Below are 9,196 nucleotides of genomic sequence, written 5' to 3'. Positions count from 1 at the left end.
CGGCGTCCTTTCCCGGTGGGAGCCCGCGTGTCCCCGCGTTTGGTCCGCCGGTGCCCCGGGGGTAGTGACAGGGCAGCTCCCGCCGCGTGCCACGCTGCCCCGGCGCCGGCCTAGCTCGCCCGGGGATCCTGGCGGCTTCCCGCCTGAGGTGGGGTTCTTCGCCGGTCTTCCTACCCTTTGTTGAGCCTGTAGTTTTATGCTAGACGGCACGTCTCCTGTGTGGCGACTGGGCAGAGATTTTATAAGCTTGTGTTCGTTTTCTATGTTTTTAAAGAATTGCTTGGGGGCTTCCCTGGTGGTGCAGTGGTTAAGAATCCGCCTGCCAAGGGAGGGGACAGGGGTTCGAGCCCTGGTCCGGGAAGATCCCACATGCCGCGGTGCAAGTAAGCCCGTGCGCCACAACTATTGAGCCTGCACTCTAGAGCCCGCGAGCCACAACTACTGAGCCAGGGTGGTGCAACTACTGATGCCCACGAGCCTAGAGCCCCTGCTCCGCAACAAGAGAAGCCACCTCTCGCCGCAACTAGAGAAAGCCCGGGCGCAGCAACGAAGACCCATAGCAGGCAAAAATAAATAAATAAGTTAAAAAAAATAAAAAAAGAATTGCTTGGGACCCTCGACATCACCTATCTATTCAATGACCATGAGGAAACTAATGTTTGGGTAGTTGTGGGTTCCTCTCTAAGTGTCCAGACTCTCAGTTATGATCTTAGTGCTCATCCCACCCCTTTGGGCTGCTTTATCAACAGTTAGAGGGATAGTCTACTTAAGAAATTTGCTAGAAAAGGTGAACCCCGAGGGCTTTTATTTGCCAAAATTTCCCGTCTTTTGGATGAGAGCCTGTTACTGTGTGACTGTAGTATTTGTCATGTGGTCTTGTTAGACTTTTTCATTCGTCTCTTATTATCTATTTGGCATATCCTTCCAAAACCTGTCCAAATGCATATGGAGTTTTTACTTGACAATAGATATAATGTAGTTATAACGGTATAGTCTGCCATGTTCATTTAAAGTTGTATCATTAGACTTTTCCTAATTGCTACATACTAGTAGTTAAAGTTTAACATTGCCTGTTTCTTCTCAGGGTTTCCAGAAAGGAAGCAAAACCACAGACTTGTCAACTGGTAATGCTTTATCCTTCTTTATGATAGTAGATTCTGGACTGTTACTTTTAAGATTATATATGGTAGTAAAGTTTGACTACATTTCCACTCTCTTTGATTTTAGTTGTAAGCTATACTTTAGTAATATTGCTTAGTTTTAAGTGCAGATGTCTGTTAAAATGCCATTGTGATAACTAATATAGTATAGAGTATGAAACTGTCCTGAGAGATTAGCCTGTTAGAACCTGTTAAGGAGGCTTACCAGAGGGCTCTTGGTGAATCCTAAGAGGGAATGTCATGTTTGCTTAACATAAAGTAGAGTGCAAAATCATCAAAGGTCTTATTTCATTACCACAGACTCAGAAATAAAGTACACTTTTTTGTTGTAAGTTTTCCTGTTGCTCCTTTAAAGGTGCCAAATGTCTGACACATAGGTTAGATCGCCTTATAACCTAAAGCTCCGTGTGTTTAGTTTGCTGTATTCCCATGTGGAACATGAGCAGTTCAAAGAAGAGGAAGCGCTTCTAGAATCATAGCTAGATTAGCTGTTTGAAACAAATTTGGTGCTGGGTCTGGTTGAATAGATAGGACTGGATATTTGCAGAAAAGCTAGTTTTTATCTAGAAAAGTCTGAACTTGGTTCCACTGTGGGCCTGATGATAGTCGTGGGGTAGCAACAAGAACAGTATAATTTTTGTTTTTAAAATCCCCATTTTCCTTTTAGTCGGAGAGTTTATAGATACTTCAAGTTCTGAAAGTGAAGCATAGAGTGAACCAGAACAAGTTTCTGGTTACAACAGACTACTTGCCACATTAAAGGATGTCTCCAAGGAAGATGAGGAGGAGGAAGAGGAAGAAGACAGTGTTCTAGATGAGACAGAAATGAATCTTGAAGATGCCGAGAGTGACGTCATTGTGGAGGAAGAGCTGGCAGTGGAGTCCACTGACATGCAGAAGAGTGAGTGTCTCTGATGTGGGTTTATCATCTTTGCAGGGACCACAGACAGATTGCCCCAGGGGCAGGGTGCCTTGTACCACAGAGCTGGGTGAAAGCACATGGATTCAAAGCAGAGATTCTTAACATTGTTGGGCTCTGTGATATCTTCAAGAATCTGATGAAAACAGGACCCTGTGGCCATAAAAATGCAGAAATGACATTTTTGCTTATGATTTCCAGGATTTCATCAATCCTACTTCAAATTCCCCTGATTGAGAGGAAAGGGAACATAATTCTGTTTTTGTAATGGTCTCAATTTATGAAAGAGATGATTGTTCCTGCCTTAGAGGAACCAAGTTGAATGGAAGATAGACATAAAATATACAAAACTTTTCAAGCATCAAATCTGAATGGAACCGATAAATATAAGGTGTTAAAGAGATGCAAAGTGGTCACATGCTGCCAGGGTAGATTAGGGGAGGCTTCAGAGAAGAGCTGGGACTGAAAGCTGAAAGGAACTCTGTCTCACTCAGACGTCTAGGTGACTATTTTTAAAAAAATTATTATTAATTAATTTATTTTTGGCTGCATTGTGTCTTTGTTGCAGTGCGCCGGCTTCTCACTGTGGTGGCTTCTCTTGTTGTGGAGCATGGGCTCTAGGCACGTGGGCTTCGGTAGTTGTGGCACACGGGCTCAGTAGTTGTGGCTCACGGGCTCTAGAGCACAGGCTCTGTAGTTGTGGCGCACGGGCTTAGTTGCTCGGCGGCATGTGGGATCTTCCCAGACTAGGGCTTGAAACCACGTCCCCTGCATTAGCAGGCGAATTCTTAACCACTGTGCCACCAGGGAAGTCCCCATAGGTGACTTTTTAATTTAACTTTAAAATCAACTTTATTGAAGTATGAATTACATTCAACGAGGTGTACCCGTTTTAAGCATGTAATTTGATAAGTCTTGACAAATGTGTATATCTCTATTGTCGTCGCCAAAGTCAAGATACAGAACACTTCCAATACCTGCAAAAAGTTCCTTCTTGTCCTTTTGCAGTCAGTTTCCCAGGCCTGGCATCAGGCAACCACTGACATGCTTTCTTTCACTATGTATTAGTGTTTCCTATTCTAGAAATTCATATGAATGGAAGCATACAACAAGTACCCTTTTGCACGTGGCTTCTTTGGCTCCTCATGTTGTTGTGACTCATCCGTGTAGCTCATATTAGTAATTCATTTCTTTTTATTACTGGAATAGTAGTCCATTGTCTGAATATATCTGGGTAACTTTTTATATTCTATTATCTTAATGCCTACATGCCTTACTGTATTTTTTTCTATACTTTGAGGTGTCACACACCATTCTTAGTATTTTCATTCATCACTTGGACTCGGATAAAAAAATCGTCGCCTCAGACTTAGGGATTGTTTTAATTTTGTTGGTTTTCCAGTTTTCTTTCATGTTTTAGGTTTTTAAAAATGAAAAGTTTGGCTTTTTAAATTATAAAAGTAATATATATTTACTGTAAAAATTTAAGAGGGTAATATAGTTAACGTATATCTCCTCCACCGTGGGATGAACACCTTTAACATTTTATAGAACCTTCCAGACTACTTTTTTATGGATATATGAGTGAATATATGTTTGTGTGTATGTGCATAATGGCCTCATACATTTCTGTAAGTTACTTTTTTCTTTACTAATATAACGTGTGTAACTGTGGGTTACTGCCGCTAGAACCCTGGTGTCCAAACTCCCAGGCCAAATCTCCTTCTACTACATTACACTACCATGGGGAGGTTTAAAAAAGAAAGGGAAAGTATGAAGGGTGATTTTTCCATAAATTAAATCAACTTGAAAAGGCGCATTTGGAGAGTCAGAGAGTACTGATATTGTTAGAAAGAAGAAAGGTTTAAAAGCTGGTTAAATCTCATTCAAAAAAAATCCATATGCACCACATTGTAAAAAAGAGAAGGAAGACGGCATTCATGATTACTGGGCTGGCAGGGTAGGGGACAGTTGCATGCTGGGGGTGACTCTCGTACTGGCTCTTCCACTCTTCACACTTGTGCTCGGCCAGGGCCAGGGACCGCTGAGGGAGATCAGAGGAGAGGGTGGTGCCTTGGGGGTTCCAGGGGGTTGTGCAGCTGGCTCCCTTGCCACCCAGACTGCCCCAGGGTTCCCAGCCCCAAGGATTATGGAGCATCCCCACACCTGTTTGCTCTGCAGTTGCTGTTGTGCACGCATTTTCTCCTCCAGCACTTTCTGCAGTGTCTCCTTGGCCTTCTGCTCATAGCTGTTTTTCTGGTCTTCCATCCGTAATAGCAACTTATTCATTCCCCAAGAAGTGTATATCTGTAAATTTGAGGCAATTCAACAAATACACATTGACCAACTGTGTGCTAAAGCCTGAGCAGGGATACAGAAATGAAAAGAAATTGGTCCTTGCCCACAGGGCAGAGATGTCCGTAATCTGGTGGACCTTCTTCCAGGCTGGAGGCAGGCAGGGAGAGTCCCTCAGGTGATGTGAGAGGTGAGTGGGGATAAAAAACTGCCCTGGGCATGCTGGGCCTCCTCCCCTAGGCCTTCCACAGGCATTTGAAATCCGACATTTCCAAAGGGAAATCATCTTTCTAAACCTGCTCCTATCTCAGTGGCCAGCATCACCCCCCACCCAGTCTCCCAAACCCTAAACCAGGGAATCATCCTTGATTTCTCTCTCACCTTCTTCAAGGAATCAGTTCCTCATCAAGCTCTGTCAAGTCAGCGTCTTTAACGGCTCCTTCGTTACCTGTATCCTCTATCCCACTGCCACCTCCTTAGTTCAGACCCTAGTGACACTATTATATGGATTATATAGAGACTATGTATTATCTTCATGCCTTGCCTCCCTCCAAACCCTTTTCAGTCCTGCAGCTAGCGGGTTCTTTCTAAAACTTAAATCTGATCCCATCACAACCTGCTTAGATCTCTCAGTGGTTCTCAGTGTTCTAAGAATCAGGTCCAAACTCCTTGGCATGGTTCCTACTTACAAGCCCAGACTTTCAACTCATGCTGCCTCCACGCAAGCTGAACTGCTTGTAGGTCCCCTAAGCACTGTGCTTTTCAGCCTCTGCCTTTGCCCATAAAGCTTCTTCTGCTTAGAGTATCGTGACCCACGCTTCTCACATGGTTAACTTCTACCCATGTTCAAGATTCAACCCTAGAATCATAAATTCTGATAAACTTGGCCAACCATACCTACCCCCCGACTCTTTATGGATTAGGCAGTTTTACTGGTGTTCACATAGTATCTATATTTCTGATCTATTGACTCATCTGTCTCCTTTAAGGGATTGTAAACTCCTTTGAGGCAGGGAGCATTTTTATTTTTGTATTTTTTGTATTTTATTTATTCATTTATTTTTTATTAGTTTCTGCTTTATAACAAAGTGAATCAGTTATACATATACATCTGTTCCCACATCCCTTCCCTCATGCATCTCCCTCCCTCCCACCCTCCCCATCCCACCCCTCCAGGCGGTCACAAAGCACCGAGCTGATCTCCCTGTGCTCTGCGGCTGCTTCCCACTATCTATCTACCTTACATTTGGTAGTGTATATATGTCCATGCCTCTCTTTCGCTTTGTCACAGCTTACCCTTCCCCCTCCCCATATCCTCAAGTCCATTCTCAAGTAGGTTTGTGTCTTTATTCCCGTTTTACCCCTAGGTTCTTCATGACATTTTTTAAAAATTCCATATATATGTGTTAGCATACGGTATTCGTCTTTCTCTTTCTGACTTACTTCACACTGTATGACAGACTCTAGGTCTATCCACCTCATTACAAATAGCTCAGTTTCGTTTCTTTTTATGGCTGAGTAATATTCTGTTGTATATATGTGCCACATCTTCTTTATCCATTCATCCGATGATGGACACTTAGGTTATTTCCATCTCCGGGCTATTGTGAATAGAGCTGCAATGAACATTTTGGTACATGTCTCTTTTGGAATTACGGTTTTCTCAGGGTATATGCCTAGTAGTGGGATTGCTCGGTCATATGGTAGTTCTATTTTTAGTTTTTTAAGGAACCTCCATACTGTTCTCCATAGTGGCTGTACCAATTCACATTCCCACCAGCAGTGCAAGAGTGTTCCCTTTTCTCCACACCCTCTCCAGCATTTATTGTTTCTAGATTTCTTGATGATGGCCATTCTGACTGGTGTGAGATGATATCTCATTGTAGTTTTGATTTGCATTTCTCTAATGATTAATGATGTTGAGCATTCTTTCATGTGTTTGTTGGCAGTCTGTATATCTTCTTTGGAGAAATGCCTATTTAAATCTTCTGCCCATTTTTGGTTTGGGTTGTTTGTTTTTTTGCTATTGAGCTGCATGAGCTGTTTATAAATTTTCGAGATTAATCCTTTGTCAGTTGCTTCATTTGCAAATATTTTCTCCCATTCTGAGGGTTGTCTTTTGGTCTTGTTTATGGTTTCCTTTGCTGTGCAAAAGCTTTGAAGTTTCATTAGGTCCCATTTGTTTATCTTTGTTTTTATTTCCATTTCTCTAGGAGGTGGGTCCAAAAGGATCTTGCTGTGATTTATGTCATAGAGTGTTCTGCCTATGTTTTCCTCTAAGAGTTTGATAGTTTCTGTCCTTATATTTAGGTCTTTAATCCATTTTGAGCTTATTTTTGTGTATTGTATTAGGGAATGATCTAATCTCATACTTCTACATGTCCCTGTCCAGTTTTCCCAGCACCACTTATTGAAGAGGCTTTCCTTTCTCCACTGTACATTCCTGCCTCCTTTATCAAAGATAAGTTGACCATATGTGCGTGGGTTTATCTCTGGGCTTTCTATCCTGTTCCATTGATCTATCTTTCTGTTTTTGTGCCAGTACCACACTGTCTTGATTACTGTAGCTTTGTAGTATAGTCTGAAGAGGGAGCATTTTTAAAAAAATAAAATTATTTTTGTAGGCTTGGGGATCTGAACAATATTCAGTAAAGTCAAGTTTTAAAAATTAATACATTTGTATTTTTAGAATTTCTCCTGGCTTCAAGGTGAAAAAGAAAAAGACACAAGAGCAGCTTTGCAAATTCACTGGGGGTCTTGCCTTTCCAGTGCTTTTCATGTTTACGCCCTGTGATTTTTGGGAAAGCAGGAGCCTTTTACTGTCGCTTCTGGGTTACCCAACTGGGTAAGAGATAGTCTAGATAATGCAGATTTAGAGTTCAATATCAAATCATTTCCATTTAGCTTTGGAGTCATCTGAAAATTTGGATTTAAATGTGAGTGGGTCTTATGTTCTTGGAATTGTCATTAGAAACCAGATACAGGAGTTACTGGTTGAGATCATACATGGTTATGTCCAGGTTATTGGACTTAACCATGCTGGTCACTGACCAGCTTTATCCCCCTTTGAAAACGAGTAGACTGGCATTCTGGATTATATGTCAGTCTCTTATGAGCTTGGTTGGCATTACTGAAAAAATAAAAGTTGTGGATCCGCAAACCCATAGACTCTATAGGCTATGTTCCCCTGCAGAATTCTAACTACATGGCCACCTTATCTTCCTAACATCAAGTGGGAGCAGTCTGGCCGGTCCATCTCGTTCTCTTAATCTTGAGTCCTCTGCAAAAGACATCCCCCTTTTCTGCACCAGCACATACGTCACAGCCCTGAAGAAAGTGTAGACATCTGACATACGTTAACAGTGGGGGAGGGCTGATATCCCGTGAACAGACACATAGATGCCTGTTAGACCTGGAAATTGAAAACCAGAGAGGTGGGGCCCCACTGGTTTTGGCCAGGCCACCAGCCACTGGTGTTCCCAGCAAAATGTTCCCAATGTGGGAGTTTGAGGAAGCAGGGAAAGGCAGGTGGTGTGAGTTTATTAGGACTTGAGGCCCTCAGCCTCGCACTGAGGCCAGCTGAACCCCCAGAGCGTGCTTCCTGCCCTCCTATGGGCTGCTACTCCTAAAGGTACTTGGTTTCAACAGTTATTTGTGCATCAGGTTAAAGACTGAAGGGAGAGGGAACTGCAAGCCTAAATTCTTCATATCATACGCCACCTCCCTTTCTCTTCTTATTATATAAGCAATTCATGTGAAAAACAAATAAGGCAAACAAACCATAACAAAATTACCTGAAATCTTGCTATCCAAAAGTTGCCATTAGTATTTTGGTGTATACGTGTTCCAGATTTTTCTTTATTTTCAACCCTTCATTAAGGCCATTGTAGTCTTGACAGATGATGCTGGCACAAGCACTTGAGATGAGGCTCCTCTTTTTAAAATACTGTATTTGCATTTGGCTGAATTTGTCTCAGGCCCTGCCTTGCCTGGTCCCCAGCGTGGTGTTTTCTGCTATAGTCTCTGTAAATTGGAGTTGGGGTGATGGGGCGGTCAGGCAGGGCTGTGTGTATCTGTGTCTGTATGAGGGAGGGCGGGCACACTTTCCAGTGTTTCTGGGCAACAAGCAGGCACTCACTGCAGTTTCCTATCCCTCAGGCCTGGGCTGTGGAGACAGGGGAAGTACCAGGAAGGGGTGGACGACCCCGACCCAGCTAAATGGAAGGCCCAGCTCCACTGTGCGCTCAACAAGAGCAGGGAATTCAACCTGATGTACGACGGCACCAAGGAGGTGCCCATGAACCCAGTGAAGATATATCAATGTGTGACATCCCCCAGCCCCAGGGCTCTATCATTAACCCAGGTGAGGCCCCAGCTGCTGGGGAGAAGGTGGACAGTGTGCCAGGTTCCGGGCTGGACCCTTAAAGCGATAGTCAACTTGAAAGTCGCCTCGCTTACAAAGTTGAAGACTGGTAAATAAAGCAAGAAATGCTGTCCCTAGAAAGAACCCAGAGAACAAAAGATATAAACTCAGCACAGTCTTCCTGCCCACCCAGTGGAACAGTAAAGCATTAGAAAGAAGAGGGGGTATTGAGTTCTATAAAAAATAACTTCTCTTGGGACTCAACACTGAGAAGAGAGGCCAGGTAGTTTAGAAGAAGGAGGGCTTAAAACTTAGAAGGTCTGAGTTATAAACCTCGGTCTTTCCATTTCACTACTTGTGGGACATTGAATCAAGTCATTCAACGTTTTGAGCCTCAGCTTCTTCCACTATAAAATCTGGGTTCTCATCTTTCCTGCGTATTTCAAAGGCTGTTCTAAG

The 9,196-nt window shown here is 43.0% G+C and overlaps 1 long non-coding RNA gene across 1 annotated transcript; it reads left to right on the top strand.

Annotated features, from left to right (window-relative positions):
* Positions 1 to 283: 283 nt before the first annotated feature.
* LOC308611548 lies at positions 284 to 8,681 on the top strand. Its single transcript, XR_014014962.1, has 3 exons — positions 284 to 1,124; positions 1,828 to 2,061; positions 8,533 to 8,681. It is a non-coding gene; the product is annotated as an uncharacterized lncRNA (long non-coding RNA).
* Positions 8,682 to 9,196: the final 515 nt, after the last annotated feature.

Source organism: Mesoplodon bidens (assembly GCF_964165515.1).
Source record: "Mesoplodon bidens genome assembly, contig: HAP1_SCAFFOLD_1137, whole genome shotgun sequence".
Classification (NCBI taxonomy): domain Eukaryota; kingdom Metazoa; phylum Chordata; class Mammalia; order Artiodactyla; family Ziphiidae; genus Mesoplodon; species Mesoplodon bidens.
The sequence above is the reverse complement of the archived record's forward strand: the minus strand, read 5'-3'. Positions and strand labels throughout refer to the sequence as shown.